Raw genomic sequence first — 24535 nt, forward strand, 5'->3', positions numbered from 1 at the left:
TAGGTAGAACGAGTAATGGAGCGATGACAAGTGGCAGATTCGTGCGCAGCGCGCCGCGTAGGCAGCAGTACGAGTCGCGGATGTCGGGATGATCCAGATCGCGACGAATCCTTTCACCGCACAGCCTTGAGCACAGCGTGTCCCAGGACTGACCATTACCGACGCACCGTTGTTAATGTCCTATCGATTAACATAGATCGGTACTAAAAGATTTAGTGCGCACTGACTATCAACATTTATAGACCTCACTATTGTGTTCGACTTCTCGCATTTACGATATGTTGCTTCTGGTGAATTAGGTTAGCAAATGTTAGGCCGGTCCCAGGCCATCCGAATCGATGACGAAAAATACCGGACATGTCCGCCAATTAAGGCTCCCAGCGAAGAAGCCGGTGCGCAACGCTACGCCACGCCGCAACGAGACGGGACGAGTAACTACTTTTGCAATTTAAAGCAATGAATATAAGACCGTAATTTTCTTTCTTAATAGCTTTTCTTAATTGGGTTCGATGATTTTTCTCAGTACTAGCGTCCCTGTGATGACTCTGATGGCATGTTTGATGCCAGAGGTCACATGGATATATTTTCAGCGAGGAAGAGTCTGCATTAACAATGGATGCACCACATTATAATATTCCGGCATTACTAATCGAATTTCGTACACTATAATTTGCGGTTATTATGTTGCTCTTTAATGTTCTCTAACAAAGAAAGTAGGTGTTGTCTAATGGTATTTAACATCCGCAGTTGCTGTTTCACTTGGAATATTTCATATACTTTCCTGTTCTGAAGTTTCATTTTACAATAAATTGAAACAAACACGTTTCATTTCGATGTTCGTGTGCAGATGTGGATTTGATAAATAAAACTAATTAACTCAATTTTTATAATAAGTTTTGTGAGGTAGATTCATTTCGACCCCGAAGCAGCGTATATTGCGAATAAATAGGTGTGAGTAAACCGTTCCTAAACCATTTTAATTAAAATTGTATTTCATTAAGAAATAATATTAAAACCTATAACTCCACAATAAAACCCATTCATGATTAAATTAAATGACTGTAAGTTTATCCATAAATGTAGTTCACTGGAATAAGTTACATTAAATTGCCTTAGTGCCAACATTAAAACCTTAAAATATCACTTCCTTGAATCTATAGTTTAATTACTTGTCGTCTTCCACATAAATGCATCCTTGTACGGATTCCTGGTTCGTCTTCTCATAAACTGACGTAAAAAATGGTATGTCAATTGTTATTCGCCCGTGACACTTTACAATGGAACTTTCGTAATGAATATAGCCAAATTACAATTCGCAAGTAAAAACATGCACCCAGTGCGGCTGCAAAACCTGAATTGTACTTTTAATTGAAGGGTTCATACTTCGTGGCTGTTTATCAAGGTAATTGCAGCAGGTTTTAAGTGAAAACATATTTTATATTCTTTCTTAAAGTGCTCTACATATTGACATTTCGATAAAGAACTGTGAACCGCAATGTTGAATAACTTATTACAAAATCGGGTATTATTACTACGTTTTAACGAATCAGTTGTAATATTTAAATCGAGTTTTGTTATCTGAAATGATCTATTTAATCATTTAGGAGTAATTCGTTCTTTAAGAACGACGCTGCCGGCATAAAAAAAATATAAAATTTTATTTTAAGCGGCGCCTTTATAGTGCGTGTAAGTGACGTCAGTTTTAGGGATCCGCACCTTTAAAACAAAACACGGAACCCAAGTTGACTCTGCTGTGCGTTCAAAATATCAGATACCTAGATCCCTTAAAACTGTGAATAAAGTGGGTCTAAAACCGTCAGAGATCCTCCCATGAACTCGTATAGCAACTCCCATAAAGCATCGTCCCATAGGGCAGATAAAAGCAAAATAACGAAAACCGTATGTTTTCACATAAACCAGTTTTTACTTAGTATACACATTTGTATGAAACCCGCAATTTTAATTGTCACATAACCGTTTTTTTTTTATTTAGACCAAGTGTACGGATTTTTCAGGCTGACTTTTATTATTCTTATTGGCTGCTAAACGTTACTATATAGTTCGGGTCGAGTCAGTTCGTTTCTGAGGGTCTTTCGTGCGAACCTTGAAGTATTTTGTGTACCTTGTTGCTACAAATATTTGGATTCGTTTCATACTTCCTGTTTACCTAGAAGCTTTTAATAGCAGTTAAAATTCCTTTCAAATTTAAGCCATTTATAGCTTTTGGGTCAAATCATCAGGTTAATGCAAATAAATAGGTTTATACAACTATTTCAATCTTTACATTAAATATTAAGTTATTTTAGTTTTATATACTTATCGTTTTAAGAACAATACTTAAAACGAAAGATGGCATGTCGTTATTATTTAGTCACGCATATGAAATTATTCACTCAGAAACACGTTTTGGTTAGATTCATTCGCTGTTTTCTTTTTTTTAAACACCGTTGTAGAATGGGGGATACAAAATTAGACGATTTGTTGAATACATTGCATTTCCTTACGAACATTTTCATTTATTTTTCCCGGTATGTCTATTCTCCCCGTTTAAAACACTTTCTGAGTGTTGTCCAGGAGTCGAGCAGATTGTACGTACAACTCTTGTACTCGTACTCGCTTCGTTCCTTAGCGAAAATATTTGTAAACCGAAACGACACACTACACGGATAACGACTAGATTTATTATAACACAACACAGATTTATTATGGCACCTTCACTTTTGCCGGAATATGACAACATTGACTGCAAATGATTTATTGTAATTTGCTGCATGTAAAGTACTGGATAAAGATATCAAGGACTGAAAATTAGGCTGCGACGAGAGATCCGATCGCATTTGTATGGTAGACTACAATGAATGGCAAAAACAAATGGCAAGGTAAAAGTCCTTTTTAAAACAACACTTTACTATTGTTTTGTCGCCTGTATATTGTACATATTCGTTTACAGCAAGCGATATTTTGTTGAAATTTTAGGGTGATCGTATATTTTCAGCAGTTAAGTGTGAGTTTTAATAACGAGTTAGGTAATGTTGTAGAACTTGTAATTTAAAAATTTTGTTTAAAAGAACTCACGTTTCGCTACAAATGTTCTATTAATAATTCCATTACACGACTGCATTTATTTTTTTCCTGACTATAAAAAAACGGAGAGTACGCGATTCGATTATCAGTTGTTTTATTTTACCTTTTATGAGAAATTCATGTATACACAATTTTCTCTTTATTAACTGACGAACATATTAACATTTTTTATCGTAGGTTTGGCATCTGTGTAACAACGATTAATTTTTTTTCATGGAACGGTTTAGAACGTGCAGTTCGAAGAAGGTTTTAAAATCGAACGTGAAGTTAATTTAGTCAAAGTATGTATATTAAATTACAATATCACTACTATTTATAAGTTACAAACATTTTTTGATAAGTATCAGTTTCAAATGAAAACTAAAGTAGGTAGGTAGGATTTTTGTACAATAACGTTATCCTACAAGCATAAACACATCTTGGTGTTAGGAAATTTCGTTAATATTTTCTTACTGATACCTTATATTCCCTAGAAGCCTCTACACTTTCAACAAATACAAATTAATACAGTGTTCGGGGCGTAACTTATTGCTTAGTGAGGCCATTTCAATTGTGAAAACTTGAAATTTTATGATTTATTGGCTATTCTGCTCCATAGAAAGTTAAGTTCTATGAAACACCAATACAAAGGGTCTTTTAAGGTGTTTAAAACCAATCCCGACTGTATTTTGTTTCGAACAAACTATTAAAATAATAATATTCGCCTAATGCATTGTTTATATACCTCTGAATATTTTGCGAATTCGTAGAATATGTATAAACAAATAGTAAAACGTAAATATGTTATTGTGTTAGGAAGTTCTTAATCTTGTTTCAGAATCGACACAAAACAGGCCAATCTATACAACATCAACGTTTCTGCGCTATGTTGAAACCTAAAAATTTTGAATTACAAATGTGCGTGAGTATTTACGACGTGTACGAGACATAATTCAGTGGAAAGCGGGAAGTTAATCCACATTATTTATGCGACAGGATTGACACCTGCAACCCGGTGGTACGCCGTACGATTCACGCCGCGATCCCGCCTCGTTTACACTGATGCACATTTGTGATAAATTAGATACGCCACACTCGAGAACCAATCTCGACGGGTCGCAATCAGTTTTGCGAAATGCTCGTTTCCTCGTAAATTGTTGAAGGTTTACTTCGCAAACTATGGCCACGTATGCTTTGACTTTAGTGTTGACATGTCCATGCGTTTCATTAAGTCTTTAAATGAACCGCTTTTCATATCTATAGAGTATAAGGAAACACCTGTTATGATTGTGAATTGATTCAAGTATGATTATGGTATTTAAATGCTAGTATTTTAAGTAATATTTAAGGTATTGAAGGATTTCTAATTTGATCACACAAAGCTTTATGCAGAACACGAGACCAGTGCTGATTTAAATACAGAGATCGATTAAAAGTCCAATCAGATCGCAATCATTTAATTACTTTGACTTGTGAATGAGGTTTCAAATTAATTTTGCCACATTGGTTGCATCTCATTTCGTGTTATTGATCTATTGACTTTCACTTGTGCATAAAACACGTCACGTGTTTATTTTTTTGTCATATGTCAGAACTTGTGAGATTTTGGAAATTACTTAGTAATTATGACATTTATCGTGACATTTATAAAAAAATCTATATTGTTGTAAATGCCTACATTAAACTGAACATTGAATACATATTTTTTTTAAGTAATAAATTGTTATTAGTATGTTAGTTACTTCTGATGAATGCTGATAAAAGCTTTACTGGATTTCTTATTACTATTCAAACACTTGGCAGCTAAGTTCGTGACTATGAATGTAATCAACATAATACAAACATAGCCCAATGAATACAACAAAACATGCAAATGCAATTTGTTTCAGTAGAAATTATAATAAATGGACTAAAAATCAACCCAAATTTTTAAATTACTCTATCATTAAAAGATATTTCGTCATGTCTATTTCTCGGTTAGGAAAAAAAAACGATTAAAACGCAAGATAGTCGTTCGCAAATAAGACTGTAAGCGGAATTTCACTTATGATTAATTTGCTACAATAATGACAAAGATTGAACGCCGACGTCAGTTGAACGCTCTCTATTCAAATACCAGCGCAACATACTTCATTCTAGTTTAAACACGAGAATAGTTTAGGCCTCTGGTTCAATGGTACGCTTGATTTGGTTCACTGATCTCCATACTGTTCAAATATCTCAAATATAAAAAAAATCGTGCTCTAGCACTTTCCCTACAAGCCGCATTCTTCGAATAATAATGTCATAAGCACAACATAATAATTACGTTATTAGTATACAATTGGTCGCTACTTTCCACTTTAATTTATAATCCCTTAGTAGGTGCTTATGGCGCTCAATGGAAGTGATGGTACATTTGTGTCTAAGAGCGCACCGCGTTGTTTTGTGGGTCCACCGCCGGTCACGGTGGATATTTGTATTGGCCGAGTCACGTCCACTAATCAAATGCTGTTTGTTTTTTGTTTACTTGCGCTTAGACCTTTGCTGCTTTTTCACTCATATAAATTGCCACTATTGCCGATAATGGACAGACTTTTATTTCGTTTTCTAAATGTACAATGAGATAAAGTAGGTATTTAATATAAAAGACATCGTACGTGATTTGTATTTTTGAACTGGCCGATATCGGTCATGATTCGTGGTACCAGTTTATTGTAAGCAGGCCTGATAAAAAGGTTGCTTTTTGTAACGTAATTTGATGACAATGGGTTTCCCCTTTTTCCAACAATTAAATCAACTACGATAAACCGAAACTGCAAAATATTGTCATAGGTTTTACCCGGTGAGTGTATGGAATACAAAATAAGAAAAACATTATTATTGTAAATAAAACCGGTGTTCAAAATAAAAACCAAGGGTGACATCATCAAGGATGTTGCGTTCCTGCCATTATTAACAAGAACATCAAACTAATTTTAATGGAGCTTTCACCGCGTTCTCATCTCGTTTTCGACGTGAATTCTTGTTCAGAAAGGTAGCCATCGTTGCAGTAAAAACTGGCGTTTAAATTCTAAAGCCCCATCATTCAAACCGCAGTCTAATAACTCTTACGTATACGCAATAATTTCATCCTATGCATTTTTAGTTTCATTTTCCTCGAAGCGTATAGAGATACCGTAACTTTGAAGCTTTTTTGTGCACATTCTATTTATATAAGCAAACAGTTGCTTCACACACTTATTGTTACTCAGTCATAGTAATTCAGTCTTATTGACAATATTTGCATAAGTAATATACCATTAGCTGTTCGATTTCTATTCAAAAACAATATGTACGATTGTTATCTAAGTTTCAAAATAAGGGCAAGTCAGTACATTGCACAACTTTCTAATACTGCTATATGTATATTAACAAAACATTGACACATTCATTTTGATTGCCGTACTAGTCGTGATCATCCCGCTAAAGTGCTCGGAAACAAATTGGTTCAACAACTAGTGTGGTGTAAAACGTGCGGCTGATCAACTGACCTCGACCCAAGAGATGCGAGAAATTGAAAACACGCCCCACTTAACCTGGATAGGAGTCCATTAAGCTATTAGGGCTAGCTGATGCTATCTGTTTTTATTAAATACGCACTAAACGTCTGAAAGTTGAACTATAAAAGACTTCCAACGAAGACTGTAACGGTGACTCTACACTACTCTTATAGTCTATTCAGTCTTTCACGTAACAATAAAATACATGTATTAATATAAATACATTGCGAACGTACTAGTGTTGTCCACGTGGCACCGTTTTATATACATTTTTAAGTGTCGTACACATCTGCATATTCACTCGCCTTTCTAGTCTTGCAGTATAACTTTTTAAAGGTAATAAAACAAAGCCATTTAACAAAAGAAATATAATATAAGTGGAATTGTTTGTCAATTTATTAAAATTGGATGAGTCTTAATTACTAACCTCAAGTTCTTTAAGTATATGAAACTTTTGCTAGACCGTTAATTATCCGTAATTATTTGTAAATCATTTCAGTTATATTCGCTTTCACATGCAATGAATCGATGGACCAACATTAAGTGAGCTTTATTTAACGATACTTCTTAAGTCCTAATGCCGAGCTCATGCAGTATTGATGTTTTCGCTTATTTGTAATTTAAATTTTGAACGTCGGTGAAGATAAAATAGGCCTTTGATAGCTAACTGTATGGTTTCCAAAATTATCATTACAAATAAATACATAGTAACGGACATCTGTATACACATTATATATTAGAATGATGGTAAATATAATTTGGAAATCGTTAGACACCAAAACCAATTCAAATAGTGCTAAGTTATAAAACTATTTCGTTATAGCGAGCGTAATGAGGTTATATTTATTTTCATTTAACCGCAAATCATTTTTATATTTTAATTGGACTCGTCATTTCATCTGACACGGTAGCCGATTACAAACATAAAAACTGGCCTACAAATACCTACAAATGGTGATGGTTTTCCTCGTAATGTTATAATTGATCTAAAAAATAGAAATTGGACTCTATCGGATAGCGAGTAAGTAATTAAAGAGGCTTGATATGATTGCTCTCAGTTTCATCGAGCACGCGGCTGTTTTTGCATTTAAATCGTATGAAAACACGTATTTATGATGCAAATGAGAACACTTGATTTGTTCTCGCTTGCACTGGATTTCGCTTGTATAGAGCTTTAAGTTACGGCTTTATTAATGTGAATGCTTTAGTGCTTACTCATGTTCTTGTGTTTGATGGATCGGAGTGTCGTGTGTGTTAGTGTTGTTACATACTAATCAGAGGTTGATTTATAATCGGGTGTTAGGTCGTGTTACCGTTTCGTTTCTATATTTCATTTTGAATGTTATTTGTGGTCTGTGACTTGAATTAATACGAGTAGTCATTACTTTATTTCATAAAAGAGAAACTGCCAGTTGAAGCTTAGTTGTATTTAACGAGTTTCGTCCAAGCTTGTCTAAACAAGACTTTGAGTAATAAACGAAAAATAATAGAAAAACTAAACGTTATCAGTCCCTAGAACTACAAATGTTTATAAATAAAATTCAAATAATTGCATTAAGTATTTCCCAAATGTGAACAGATAACATGCTCATTAAAAGTTTCGAAATGAAAAGAGTTATCATGAAAAAGGTTAATAAACAATTAATGAAACAATCAACAGTAATCGTGATATAACATACAGATCATCAAGCATTTCTTTCATTATAGATTTGCATAGATAAAACGTAATTTGTCTCAACACGCGTCGCGTGCGCATCGCTTCATTTATTGCTAAACAAAAACTAATTCAGTAGCCAACCAATTAAAAGAACAGTCTCACTCATTTTGTTGCAAAACACTTCATATTATTTTACATATTTTTATAATAATAGTTATTTTTAAATAATATTCGTGGAACCGGCTCGATTTGTACTTTTTTTACAAGTTTTGGTTTACGATCTTGTTGTTCTATATTATGTATAAATATGGTTTACTGTATACCTAGGCATGTCTACAGTAAATTAAATTCGATTTACTTATTCAGAAAAAGTAATGGGGCAACTTCATAAAATAAATTTCCATATTTCCGTTTAGGGCTTCATTTTCAACTCAGTATGTTGTCCCTTTACTGAGATATTTACTACGTTAAATGTTGCATACATTAATAAAGAATTATTATCGATATTATTATAGTTTTAATCTACACACGAACTGCTATTTTAATAAGTATAAACTCATTATTTTACATTTAATGCGAACTGATAATAAATCGTTTAATTTTTAGATTATTCTGCCCATTATTGTTTATGATTAAACCTTTTTAAAATGTGTTGACATATAATAATGATGAGCACAAGCTACGTATTAATAGAGTTTATTTTTAGCCTTCTACGAGACACGTGGCATGGCTATCTACATGGTTATCGCGTATTGTATCGTGCCTCGATAGCGGTCAAACTAGTAGGTCAGTGATGAACAAAAAACTCGAAACAGGATTTCTAGTACATATGTATATAATCCGCATGATTGATACGGAAAATGTCAATGACAAAGCTCGTGCCTTTCGTGACCACGTGTAAAAAGCTCACTAAATCTGTCATCTTGACAGCGGCGCATGCGCGTGTTAATGTTCGTCTTTTGTTTGTTTTAACCAGTGTATTTTATTGTTTGATGTAAACGTTTAATTTAAACATGCAAATGTAAATATTGAATGTATAAATATGACTGAAACAAACATGTTATTTGGAATTGTTAAAAGCTTACTATGTAAATAATAATTTTCGGACTGTTTTACTAGATACTATAAAATTATAAAATAATTGTGTGTAACCCACTATGGTGTGTTAATAAAGGCGTTCTTAATTGATAATAACACTACGTGATACGTCCAGCCGTATCTGTTTTCATTTTTATTACCAATAAATAAACGCCCGCCGAGACCCAAATAATCGTCTGGGTTTTGTCGTCAGATGTGACTAATGTAGTCAGTATATTTTGCATATAAATGTTGACTCGTTTGTTACTTTAAACCTCATTTATTTTTTATCAGTCCCATTTTAAGGAAATTTATTCTACGATCAGTTTCGCGTTGATGTCTTTTGTACTGCAAAAAAGGGAATGAACATTGGACAGTATTTAACGCCAGTTTAAAACACTTTGTATTATAGGTATTCAGATATATGTGTTGGTATCAACAGCAATAAATATATTTTTTAATTGATGACGGTTTCTACACCTAACTTAAGTTTTATTATCAGTATAAAAGGAGCACTTTTTCTCGACGTTCTCAGTGCTCTACATAGATAAAATTAAATCAATACCTGGAAACTCACTCGAGTTGAAGGTAGTTCCGTGTCTGTCGACGTCCGGCAAACCTTCGACATTTCCGAACAAACACAGTTGAATCACCCGCGCGGGAGCCGGCGGGTCGCGGAGGCTGCGGGCACGCGGGCGGGGAGGAGAGCGGGGGGGGGTCTGCGTGCGAACATACGCCTGCGAGGTCGCAGTCTTTTTACTCGCATTACCTCCTGACATTCGAACTTAATGGAGTTGCCTTATTGAAATTTAAGCAGAACGACTACCGACGTAATGGAATAAAATTAGGTTATCGTAACGAGAAAACGGTCTTCGAGTGGCCATCTTTAAGCTCTCGACGGCCCAATAGGAATTCGAAACATTTAGCAGAGGCCCCGCGCTTCGAAAAGCTCGTTGTCTCGCTCTCCAAACGGCCGAACACTCGCGTTGGAAAAGAATAGATATAGGAACGCACTCCTATCGACGAATAGTCATTGTTCTTGGCCGTAATGGTACAAAATAAAGACAGAACAGCGGTTTTCGTGACTGTGAGACAAAACTATAGAAGTCAACGGGAGCGAGTGAGATAGGAAATAAGGTTCTTAGGGTCGATGGCCGAGCAAAGGAACTTAAAATTGGATTTTCTTAAGAAATATGCTTCATTTAGGACACGTCTATCATAATCTCAAATGTGAGTAAAATCAGCAAGTTTATTGATGTTTGCCAATGTGCAAGGGCATTAATCAGCGAGGACTGGTATGCGATTATATTAAAAATCGAATTAACAGAAGTTTAATTTTAGTATTATTTGCAGATTTATTTGGTTAGACCAGTAAAACTAAGTACCTACAAACTAATTACGTTAGAATATTTTATTGTTAAACACTGAATAGCAAGCGTCTATAAACAGTTATAATGTTATTACGCAATGACGCACGCAAGGATTCGCATGAATCAGTGCATCGTGCGTCCCATGCGTCCCGCAGGCACGAGGTGCGCGTAGCGGGATCGGGCACCCCCCCCCCCTGCTCTCCCCTCCCGCTGCCTTCTCCGGGCCCCTCCCCCTCCCCCCTCTCATGCGGCATACGGACCGTTACGCCGGCGTCCTTGGCTGAGTTCTTTCTTGCGCGGGCGCAGCAGGTCGGTGTGAACTCGTTCCGCGCTGCTACCACTGTGCACGTGTGCTTCCCTGTGTTGGTAATCTAACTGTGTATGCGTGCACTGTTCACGTGTGTGCGTGCATTAGATTAGTCCTAACGGATATTACGGAATTTGTTAGATAAATGCCTCAAATATGAAGTAGCAATATTGACTGACTCTATATTTAGAGCTCCGTATTTTATTTAAAATTCTTTAATATGTGGGCCCATTACCATTCAGGTTTAGTTATGTCTGTATCTGCAGTAGCAATGACCGACGCCTGCCTGTCTAATCTGTATCCTATTAGGGATAGCGAGACTGGTAATTTTCCACCATCGTTTTTATTTTCTTGTGTTCAACGAAAGTAAACACATAAAATTTTCATCAACAATTGAAAGTTATTATTATGACTATTTTGAACCTCGCGTTTTAGTCAGCAGTCAAATATTATTATGTCTAGGTAATAAAGGCGTATTAATTGCGTGAACTGCGCGACCTCTTGTCCTACCTATTGTGTGATTACGATCTGTTTTTATCACGTCACTAATGACATTTATCAATAAATTGCAACGTGGCCTTACGCAACATCCTTTGTTAGTCAGAGTTCTTTCTTGATTCTTATACATGGCACAGTTAGTATGAGCGACCTAGATTGTGCTCTTAAAAAACCAGAGATGAAAGAGATTCTGAGAAAATTCACAATGGTCACGGTTATAATGGATTTTGATATTGGAAAAGGTTGTTTTTTGTTTCTTGTTCCATCCACTTGATGCGTTCTTGTTACAAGTGGGTTTTTCCAACACAAATGCGACTACAAGCTCTGATTCAGCCGGCAATTGTTTTTTTTTTTCAAACTAGATAAAAAGTTGTGTGGCAAAAACATGTGTGTGAGTGTCAAAAGACTTTTCATTTAAGGTGACCATACTAAACGGTAATCGGGGTCAAACATTAAGAAATACTGATATGAAAATAATTATTGCAATAATTATAGGCCAAGACACATGGATCACACGGACGTGAAAACTTACAGTAAAAATACCTACATATTACTAATTTAAAAACTGTCGCTGTTAGAAGTAGGTACCACGACTCAATCAAAAAATGAAACATAAAGCGACAATAAAAAAATAAAAGCTCACCGACTGGAGTGCCGTTTAGAAAATCCAAATACCTACCTACCTACCTAATTGCCGGCTTCTATATTAAGAATCGTTAGTAGTACACATTTCGCAACTCGGACCAATAAAGGTCGCTACCGAACTAGAGGCGTTATGGCGGCGCCGAACACTTAAACAGTTACAGCCGTCTTTAATTACTTTTTGTTCTTATTACCGATTTTATTTTCGTACTCGAAAGCTTTTAATACGATGAGGCTGTGCACTTATCGACGTTGAGCAACGAGCAAGGACGATCACGCCGCTAATCGTACGGCGGTTGTCGCAATCGCCGCAGCACAGTTCTGCTATCAACATGCATTACTACCAGTCCGACTCAAGTGTACCGCTCTCGGCACTTGTTTCGTTCGACGTTCGATTACCTCGCGTCGCATGTCCACTAACATTACTGTTGTGCGTAACTTAGATATTTCCATTTAAATTGAGCAGTAAACATTTCATCTGAAATAAGTTTATTTTGTGTTCATTCTATATTTGAAATTAACTAGAGACTAATTGTTCTTAACAACACAATTTATTTTAAATATAAGGAGCATCCAGCTTGATATTTTTAATCGTCCGAGTAAGTTTCCCGGCAGCAGTGAGTCAGGTGCTTGTGAACCGGGCTTTAGTATGCCATCGACGTGTTATCTGCCACCACGTTATTTAACACGCACGTGGCATTTGACAAGGAAGTATTTATAAGTTCTATCAAGTTTATAATTACTAAAGTATGTATTACGCCTACCAGAGATGAAATATTACTATTATTATCGACCATAAAATATTTTATAACAATATAAACTCGAGCCCAAAGCACTGAATCAAAGAGTCATAAATGAAAACAAATTAAGGAAGTTTGAACTAAGGTATTGGTTGAGTCGTTAACTATGTTAGGTATCTTATTCTTATACGCTAATGTCGTATTAATAACAGTAAATTATGGCAGGCCTAAGTTAGAACACGCTTCCCTCTAATAAATATGCGAGCATAGAGTTACGGCAGCATAAATCTGTTTTATACGTCGACATAGTACAAGCGAGCGCCTTCGGGCGCGCGGCGCGGTACGGCGACACGACCGCCGCGCGGCCTGCGCTGCGGAGCGTTCCTCCCTTTATAAACATTAACTCCGATACCAATACCGCGCGTATTTGTAACAACTTAATCATTCCTCCACAGATCATGCGAGAATTTGTTTTCTATGAAACGAATACGTGAACTAGATTACCGACCAGCCATTGTAATATGGACTTTATGTGTATAGTCGTAAATTACAAAATGATGATATGGAACACGTGCTGCTAAACATCATGCGGCTTACCTACGTATCGCGCCATGAATCAGATTAAAATACTTACACACGTTGGTTAGACGCATACAGAGGCAAGCGGGTGACGTGTGCACAGTGTCGGTGTGTGTGCCGGCTGGCTGTGTGCGTGCACACATACAGCGACGCCTGGGAGGTTCAACGTACCAGTCGCCACTACGAGAGTTCCTTGTTCCACTTTACCACTGACACTATATTATTATTGTTCCAATGGAGTTTCCGATACGAGCGAGGCTTTTTTTAGAGTCCTTATTTTTTATGATCTCGCTTGCTCAGTTACTGGAATAACAGATACCTTCGTAGCACTTCCGTACTGTCTCCTTAAGTAAACGATACATTTAAAAGTTTTTTTTCTCAAAGTACTACAGCAATAATTAGGCAACATTATCATACCATTACAATTGGATTGATGTAAAACAAAGCGACAGTAAAAATCATTGGAAGTAGTACTTCATGATAGCTATAGTAATTTAAATAAAAACATTCCGCATTAATTGCTCCCGCATACCGAGCACCAATCAGGCAAGAATTTCGATTTCGAAGTTTTAGTAACAATTCGACCTAGTACATACACCCGACTTTTGATCGCCCTATATACGACGACCTTGGTTTTTATAACTTAAATTAAAATACCAATGCTCTCGTTAAAATTAAGCTTTTATCATTTAAGCCACTAACCCTTACAAAATGAGGTAAATATCGGAATTGCGCAAGTAAATTTGAAACGTATAATTGTGTAAGCAATTACTGCTCCAAAGTGCGCACGGCATAAAAGTTTAGTAGTGTAATAAGTTTCAAAGTCATAAAACGATTCATAGACACAACACAATTATTATATTTCGTTATTGAAACGAATTCCAGTTAAATACGCCACAAAGGATAAACACACTTTAAAAGACTATTTTATGAAATTCCATTAAAATCTGTGCAATGGAAAAGACATCAACGCGCGATACGGTTGCATTTCAGGTGAATAGATCATGTAGCACATGTACACATCTGCATATTGTATATCTCTGGTATGTATTATACAAACCAGTGTAGATCGTGCCTTAAATATACCATTTTGCTATGCTATTTATCTAATGACGTCAAAGCTATTTTCAAATTAATTGCACGACAGCTGTTAATTTATACAAAATCATGATTGAATAGTTTTAATTATTCAAGTTTTTAAATATTTCATTCATTCGTCGATATGAATCATGAAAAAAGGAAGCGTACTTATAATGAGATTATTAATGAATTGAAGGATAAACTAGATCTTCTGGCTCTATCACAAAATGTATTGCTTTGAATGGTCTTAAAATGTTATTTGAATCGCGTAATAGGTTATCAGGTAAGAGATAAATGTATAGAGCAAGGTTTAGCCGGAACGATATTTAGCGATACTTAATACCTACATATAAATAGTAACTAACTGTGCGCAATACCACCTCATAAAAATTGAAAACTGGTTTTGCAACATGCCAACTTCAGTTTTTTAACATTCACACACAAAGTTTTATTTCTTTTTTATTAATGTTATTAATAGTTGTGCTAAACGCATGCTAACATGTTGGGTTTAGACTAATATTAATGTGAGCTTACGACACTTTTTTACGGTTCTGTACCCAAAGGATAAAAACGGGACTCTGTCACTAAAGCTCCGCAGTCTGATATTTTGGCATATTTCTAGTACAAAAAATAAAGATTGAGGTTCATTAAAGATTGTTGCTAACATAAAATTTGTTAGTGTTTGTTTATCTATAGCCTGTTTGGGAATCCGACTCGCACTTGAACGGTTTTCATTGATACAATAAACTTTTTGACCTTCACAGCCTATTGAATAGAATACAGCCCTTGTCGCGGGCACACGCGAGGGTATGACGCCATGGCAAATCACTGAGAGTCTGTATTTAGAAACTGCACGTTTTCAAAAGCCGGGGTCCCTACGGTTGGAGTAGTCACTTGCACCACTTGTCTATCAGGGCCATGAAGCAGATATAATGGTGAACATAAATAAATTACCATCGCCAGCTACATAAGTTACAACCAATGTTTGCTCGTTCTAATTGTAACCGCGTACTCTTGTAAAACAACTAGGTCAAATAAATGGGGAAATAGAAATACAAGAAACCAACCGAATTATATGTACCTATAAATATTCATAAGTCAAAACAAAGACAGACTACTATAATATGGCTACAAATCGAAAGTTCTGGAATATTTTTACGAAATCTTGGTATTTTAAGAAGAACCTTCAAAATTTGAGTGTCGAAAAATACTAAATCTCTGAACATGGTACAAAAGAGGTGATATATAAGAAAAAACCTAAAGCATAAATTGTCTTGAACTATTAAGAACACGGAAGACATAAAACGATACATAATAACGGACTATATTAACCAAATTTATTTAACCTAGTACACCTACACGAAAAACTTGTTCATACATTTACGATATTGTTTTTTTATAATGAAAGTAATTGATGATCTTAGATACAGGCAGCGCAAGATTAATTCACACAATCAATAAAGATGACACATACACAATGACACAATACAAGAACGATGTAAAATTATTCGTTTCTTTTTGTAAGTTATGATAGTAAACATTTCTTTCACCTGTAAAAATTAATAAAAAACATTTTTACTGTAAACGTTTTGTCAGCTTGTTATTTTGATTAAAAGTTTTCCAAAGGTGGTTTCGTATTGAATTACAACGTTGCTCATTGTATATGTATTTTTTCAACTTGGTTCTTTTTACGTGGTGTCGAGTTTTATGTTTTAAGAGAGTAAAAATTAATTAACACAAAAATGTTTACAGTGATACTGCTACACGGAGTTAAATAAAGAAAAAAGTTTTGGATTGTGTCAGTAGTCGACGTCATAATCGTAATAAGAAGCAAGAGAGCCAAAAAACTTAAAAGCTTAAAGCAAACTCCTACTTCTTTGTCAATGTTTTTGTTAGAGCCATCTAACGGGTATAGATACTATGGGCCGCGCCTCGCAAGAAAAAACCTAAACAAGAAAAGTCTGGCAAAGTTGAAGAAGCTTTGTATCAGATTGCTTCACTATAAGAATGAGCAATGATAATATAATCTAGTTTTAAATTTGAGCAATTACCTGGCCCAAAAAGTCCCAAAAATATACCTACCTATACAAACTTTTTACACAATAGTTTACAACTAAAACTTTTTGAACGATCAACTTTATTAAGGTATGCATGACTATACGAAGGTATGGTAATAATATTTTAATTTTATGCATCCAGTTTTCCCTTCCACAAGGTATGCGAGATAATGCTCACCTCGTCATCTCATTAAAATTATATGTATTCTCAAATTGGAATAAGCTGTATTTTACGAGTAAGACTACAATAAAAATACTGACCTCACCCACCAAAGTAGCTTTCTTTTCAAAAGTTTCGATATTAAATATTTAGTTTAAACGTAAACTAGGATTTGTTTTAATCAACATAAAAGATAAAATTATTTGAGAGCGTTTCTTTACACAGTGTAGTCCAGAGTTGCATCTTTGGTTGCATAAACATTATCTTAGATAAAACGGTCTCAACAACTGTAACTGAAGCGAATCAAGTTGGATTGTATAAAATTAATTCAACAATATACGGATACACATACTTGCCATTTCCATTTTGAGTAGAAGTGGACTTAAAGCATCATCATCATTATCTTTTACAAAAAATATGATTGATCGAAATATCAATCTTATTGCCATTTCAATAAGATCAAAAATGTATAATACAATTACCAACTATGGCGAAAGCTAGCAACAACTTTTGAAAGCAAACGTGTTTCTAGCCATGGCTATATGACTTTTTTGTAACAAGTTTTGTATTTTAGGACGCCTAATATATACGAAGCCATTCTGACTTTTATTAATCCTGAGCTTAACTGTTTTACACCAACTTGTGCTATCTTAATAAAATAAGGGAGCGATGTTAATGTTTGTTCAACATAAAGAACCTTAAATTAACTGTGAATTATAGAACTATAAATGTAGGCCATACTTCCAAAACATTGAATAAGTGAGAATAAGGGTTGTAGACTACATATATAAACTTCTTCTTGTTTGATTGACTGACATTATATTCATAGGCATAATGTGAAGCAACATCAATATAGCCGCGATAATTCGAAATCCAATGATGTGTCGATGAAAAAAAAGCATTAATTTATTCGAACTGGATATCTGAATGTTAATTAACCGGAAAATTTTATGTGATTTTCAATATGTATTTATTCAGCATTAAATTATTTAGAGACTTTTAAATAATTAGATGCTAAATAATTCAGGGAAGCTAACAAAACAAAAGTCCAAAAAAGAACGATGGGTATAAAACCGCTACATAATAATTATATCGTTGGTTCAGTACATCTAAATAAACGTAATCGGTGTATGATGCAAAGGTTAACACAGGTTGTCTGTCTGCTCGCAGCCGGCTGAGCAGGCAGCATGCGCCACAGCGCGCCCGCACTACCGCCGCACTGCCGACGTCGCGCCGGCACCCTGCCCTTGACTCTTGCCCTATGTTAACGGCATCAAACCATGGCCAGAACAACGACTTTATCATCCTCGAACGCGTTTGCGGTTACAGACACTACGTCAGCTTAAACTGAGATAATATTCCGACATTTTTGGCAGTACCCAAACAACACTACCATAAACAACTTTAACAAAGGATAAAATTAACTTTTATGAATTGATTTAACAAAGCGGTTTCGTATAAGAAGTGATGTGGAAATTAACAACCATAAATCGACCCAATTTATGTCGTTTTTTTGTTGAAATAAAAACCGCGAAGCCTTAATAAATAGCACGCAAGCCATACTTGAAGAAATGCGATGTCAACCGAGTGGCTAGGTCGGTCCACTTGTTCATAATATTAACATAATATCTTGTAGTATGGCTGATCGCAGGCAACAGGAACTCTGTGTGTTTGATAAAAAACAAAGTACCTGGAGCCTCAATAAATAATTTTAAGCCGAACCTGTCAGACATTACTGTTGTACTTGACAGCGATGACAGCCCATCGAGTAAGTATAGCGTGATATATTTATTGTTCGCGATCAATAAAAGTCTATTCATTAATTCAGTTCGTTGCAGATTCAATGAGCACCAGCGGCGGTGGAGGTGCATACAGACGAGATGACTTACGAATGACTTTCACCTTCGTTGTCATCTAAGTCTCACGTCATTCTCATTCCTTACGGGACCTTGGCGGTTGAACAAAATATAACTTGTTTTTCTGAATAAACATAAATATAGTATGTATAATGCTCACCTTTCAGTTTGATGCGACACCTGACGAGTTTATATCTGCAATAAAAAGAGGTGACTGTTAATAATAGTCTCAGCAGCAACGTGTGAATCAAAGCCGTATAAAATATTCTAAGAAAATATTAAATGATAATCCTTTACAGGAACTGTAAGGGTTTTGGCATGTATACTGTATGTGCTTTATCTGAAAGGTGAGACATATGAAACACGTATAAAATTAAATGAAAGAATACCTCTATATCATAACGCTGATTTTAAACATTGAGCATAATAAAAAACGAATACGAGATTACATGAAACTAAATAATATTTCTTAAATTGGTCTTTATTGTAGTTTCGAGCAGTATTTGTATAACATAAAACTTTGATTTGTTTTTTATTGCCGAAAAGCATCAACGAGTTTCAAGGGAGGTTCAGGCCGTCAGCTTTCTACACGACTGTACTTAATGCCCTGCTCTATATACCGAGCTTTGTGGAGCTTTGGAATGAATTTTGCTATTTAAACATTATGAATAATTTCACTGTAACCCACATACATTTGTATAGGTAAATAAATAATGTATGTTTGACAATAAAGGAAATTATTCACTAGTAGTTAACTATTAAGGTACCGAGTTTATATACGAGCTTAATGTGCGTACGTGCATAAATGGGTGCATTAAATGTTAAAAGGTTGTTTGTTTAGTTGGAAACTGGTGCAAAACAAAAGTGGTGCAAACCGCAGAACCAGTCCTGCGACAGGAAGCGACCTCGAGCCGCCCCTCCCGCGCCCCCGGCCCGCGCCCCCGCGCCCCGCGCCCCCTCACCTGCTGCGCGACCACCTGATCCAGACAAAGCGTGTCCTTCGCATAGTGACGCATGCAAGTGCATTGCACTAATAATACAGAGCAAGTCCTTTCCACGTCCGGTAGGCAACAAGCTCCGTACTCTACAAATAGGTGCTCTACCACATGATATCTATACTACTATCTTGCATAAAGCTTTATCGATGGTAAAATGACTTACATAATAGTCCGTGCTCAATCGTGCTACATGTTGTTTTAATTTATATTTCAATATCTTAGCTCTGTATTTCCTTATTTTATATCTAGATTAAAACATTTCAATTATAGAGAAATGACTTGAACTTAATCCAAGTATATGTGTGCTGGTAATAATCGACAGACTGAAATAATTGTTATTGCAGATTCGATTCGACAGTTTCACTACAATGTTTTAACAAAACATATTCTTTTAAAGCACAAGTAGTGTTTTGATTTTATAATTTTTTATTAAGTTACATATCTATCATTGAATATTGGAAAACCAACAGGCTGGATTTTGTTTTGCCTAACGTTGAACAGATAGAAATACACCACGTACATTAAGCAAAGAATTTAATATTTTTTTAAAGTAAAACACTTTCTCTATAAATTTAAATACAATAAGTCAATGTCTAATAATGTCTTCGAGTTCAAACGTAATAATTAATTCTAAAGAGTAACCTTGCATGTTTATAGCTATGACATTAAGTGTTGCAAATATGTTGCTTTTCATGAAATCACTAGGCTGCGATCATATCGCTGTCTGCGATTATACAAACATACATGGTTGCCGCATTCATGCGGAGATCTATTACACAGATAGCTTTATATATGACCGTAAGTAAAAACGCGATACAACGAACAGTGCGTTGATTTGTGAATAAACTTGTTCATAGATTTAGTTTGAGACCTCCCGTTTAGGTTTAGGTCGTAGCACTAAGATTTGAAAAGAAATCCAGTTCTCATTTTGACATGGTATATCTACTGTCTATCGTTCTAGCAACTGACATTTTGTTACAGAAATCGGTTACTAGCTATACAAATCGTGACTGAAACGCATCACAAATAGAATTGTTATTGTGTAAAGAGTAAAAGAACAATGTTGTCGAGGGCAGGCACGGCGGCGGCTGAGCGCGGCACGAGCGCCGCCGCGCGCACAAAGCAGCGCTGCGTAACAGGCGAGTCTCATCGGACCGCCCAAAGAAACGATCTCATAGAAAGTAGAGCAACTCATTTATTTATTCAGTGCAGCAGCGGGTGCGAGCGAGACGTCGCCGTGAAACTGGCTCATTAAAATAAAAATCCGATTTTTGAGTGCAACTCGCGCGAAGTGAAATAAAAGTTTCCGACGAAATTTGCTCGAGTTATTCCAAAAAAGGCGCGCGAAACGCCTCTGCGACGAGATCACAAGATACAAGTGCGAGGTGAAACCGACCGCAATAGCCTCCGACACACGCGCTCCGCAGCCTCCTGCGCGTTTACTTTCATACGTCAATACCTAGTCTGATTTAACATTGCACACATTGTGCTACACTAAACGCCTCAAAAAGCAAGCCCGACAGCACCGCTGAAAACGTCCTTTTGTTAAAGAACTTATGCATTTCTTTTCCGCATTACTGTGATTGTTTTCACTATAAGAGCGAGCCATTGTGTGAACATTACGCAGCCTGGCGTTGCAATAAGCGCACGATATAATGCAGCTCTATAATCACAGTCACGAGTCACGTTATCCGCACCCGTATTCGCTATGTAAATAACACCATACACGACATTCCGCTGCCCGACAAAATATTAATGGTTTCTCATTTTACATTACATCTATTGACTTGAGCGAGTTCCAGTTTAATTAACAAAAATATCGATTGCAAAAACCTTACGCAGGTCTGTGTGGGCAAGTGCTCTCGTTTAGCATTCCTCGTCCAAGCACGCCGGCGCTGCCCGCTCTGCGTACTGACGGCTGTCATTACTTAATGGTATTTTCTCGTACGATTTTCTTTATTAATGTTGGAGTTAATCGCCTTTACCTGACTGATATTTTCAGAGCAGTACATGTCAATTATGCGCTCGAAATTAACAAATGTCTGAAGTCAGTTGTGAAAGCGCAGTCGAATCCTTTCTAGCTTTTAAGTATGAATAAATTTTATGATTTACTGACTTGCAGCCACTTATACTGTAATGGCCAATAAAAATTGTATCGGACTGAGATCTCATTTCTGTCAATTATATTTTGGAAAATCGTTTTATTGACAGCAATAAATGTAAAAGGATTTATTATAATTAACATGATATATACATTAAGTGCATAAAGGATAGGAACATATAAATAAACTCGGCTCTCGTGTACTCGTGTAGACATTATCTATATTGGATCTAGCGAATGGCTCAATTAGTTCTAAACCTAACTTCTAATTAAAGCAGACCTTTAAACCTGTACAACTTTCGCAAACATGTCACATGCTTATGAAATGTGGATGAAATACCAAAATTATAACAATAAACTAACTTTATTATTTAGCTGTCACCATCTGTCTAACTCTTTCGTTAATTCCAAGACTCGATAAACAAGTGTTAAACACTACGATACATGCTTGAATAACATAAAATATAAAAGAAGAAAAACAAATTGATGGTGGCATTGATTGGCGTTAAGGTCCCGATTCCGTGTAAAACAAACTTGAAAACTCCCCATTAAACTATTATTAAGCCATAAATTAAGTAAATGGTAAACAGCGTGAGAACCCCGGCCGGATTGGGTAACATATGCCTTATCCGCAATATTGCGTACTTATTTTTTATTATATCAAAACCACTGATTAAACGGCATTATTACACAGTTCAAAAAGCTATTTATTTTAACCTACTTTAAATAAATGTTTACGTTGAGCAAATATTCCGAACACGTTTCTGTAACATTTTTCCTAGACGGGCAAGAGACAGACCGTCATTATTTCGTGGTATTATCTAGTCTGAGCACAATTGTGTCACAAATGAATCACACAACATTTCTAGAAGATAAAAGAAAAGCTGACCGCGCATGCGCTCAGCAAGCTGATGTTTTGAGAGCCACGAGTGATACCTATGAAAGAGAAACGCTCGGCATGTTAATATTGTAGATAATATGCGTGTTATGTTGCATATATTGCGTAACAAGGCCGTCTGCAACAATGTGTAGAAATTTATAATAGTTAATTAAGTTGGAATACATTAGCATCTTATCGTTGGCTAATAATCATCTAATTATAAGTTAAATTATTGACCACATAGGTTAATGTCTACTATTTGGCGCCACGCTATGACCGCTTTCATATTTACATTCCCTTCCCATCATTATTGTCAAAGAAAGCAAAAACAAATAAAACAAATCAGCCAAACAAGAAAATCATTATTAACAAATTGAGTTTTCTCCTTCATACGTTAATTGCTTCTGCTGGACTATTGTTTAAGCGATAATTAAGTATATTGTACCGTCCACTTCATTAGTCATATCTCTTGATTACAAAACTCTAAGTCCCCAGTATAAAATGGGAAATCTGCTGAGTAATTGATTACTCCAGTAACGTACCGACATTACTTTAACCGAAGCACGTAACTAACTGGAGCACTGAATTAATAACTGTTTTAACTCGAAGTGCGGCTCTAGCGTAATTATTATGGTTTAATAGATTTTAGATAAAATATCATAACTACAGACTCTTTTGAACTTACACCGAGTTTGACCTTCAAAAAGTTAGTTCACATAAAATTACCATTGACATTTTATTTGAATTAAATGTCAACTTAGCTGACACTGCCGTCCGTCTACATAAAATAAGAAAATTTATTGTACATTCATAACAATGACTGGAGAACTTCATAGAAGTAATTAAAAAATCTAACAATATTCCAGTCGTGTTTATTTAAATACTGTTCAGATAGTTCGTGAAGCCGGGTGTTAAGGTGGGTGTTGACCGGCGTTGGGGCCGATATGTAACATGTTACAAAGCGAGCAATCTTAAAGTCAGTTCACTAGTCAATGCGCATTGACTGTGATTGCTGGCTTTGTAACATGTCACATTACGCTTGAGCTGCTTGCATTGGTCTGTACCCAACTTTATTATCTACTCGTGGTTATACGAAAGAGTTCTTGACACACAAAATATAATTATTTAAATTAGATCTGACCAGCCGACATTGTTCAAATACATTTATTTATTAAATGCAGTTGAATTTCATGAGAATATACTCTGTTAATTATTTTGAATTAGGTATTTAATTGTAATTTTAAATATTGTATTGTAAAGTAAAAATTAAAAAGTATTTTATTGAGCTATCCTAATGACTTTAGTGACTTTATGTAAAATTAAATTTGACATATAAATAAAAAAACATTAATTTCTTTGAAGTATTTATATTTCTCATATAGTTTTTAATAAATTGAATAGTTATTGATCAAGAACATGATCAAATTACAAAGTTATAGTCGCTATTTCAAAGTTCGGATTAAGAGCTACATATATCTTATGCTCTAAGTTATATTAAGCATCTACATCTCATCAAGTTTACTGACCAATATAAATAAATTACAACAATTCGGATAACTTGAGACTGAAATTAATTGACTGTCATAATTTGTTTACTAACGCTACTAGTTTACCAATAAAGCCAACCAACTGTCAAAAATGTTACACCATGTACTAAGTAGTCTAGAAGAAGCCTTGATCTTTAGTACTAACCGAAATTGTTTATTAATAATATACCTTTGACCCGAGCGCAATGTTAGTTAGTGATGACGTGATGAGTACGTGCGAACCGTGATGAGTGCTCACATTACGACGAGCCGCCTCCGGGCCCGGCTGATGTCTTCCTCGTACTCTCCACTGTATTATTGTCAAAGCTATCAAGACACCTCCTAGCACAGTAATGTCTGCAATATACCGTCTTTACCGCGAACGATATAAATGGCCGCTATGAATACCAACATATTTTTATA

General features: G+C 35.5%; 1 protein-coding gene across 3 annotated transcripts in view; it reads right to left on the reverse strand.

The window, feature by feature from the left end:
• Positions 1-24535, reverse strand: part of LOC113492666 (transcriptional activator/repressor GIS1) — a 57063-nt gene that overhangs the window by 12529 nt on the left and 19999 nt on the right. Inside the window, exon 2 of one of the 3 annotated variants that reach the window (XM_026870257.1) lies at positions 18768-18802. The gene's annotated coding sequence lies outside the window, so the exon portion shown is untranslated. Of the gene's footprint in view, positions 1-9883; positions 9952-18767; positions 18803-24535 lie in introns of those variants that run through there. The other 2 variants (XM_026870258.1, XM_026870259.1) reach the window with 2 other exon arrangements.

Source organism: Trichoplusia ni, chromosome 4 (assembly GCF_003590095.1).
Source record: "Trichoplusia ni isolate ovarian cell line Hi5 chromosome 4, tn1, whole genome shotgun sequence".
Classification (NCBI taxonomy): domain Eukaryota; kingdom Metazoa; phylum Arthropoda; class Insecta; order Lepidoptera; family Noctuidae; genus Trichoplusia; species Trichoplusia ni.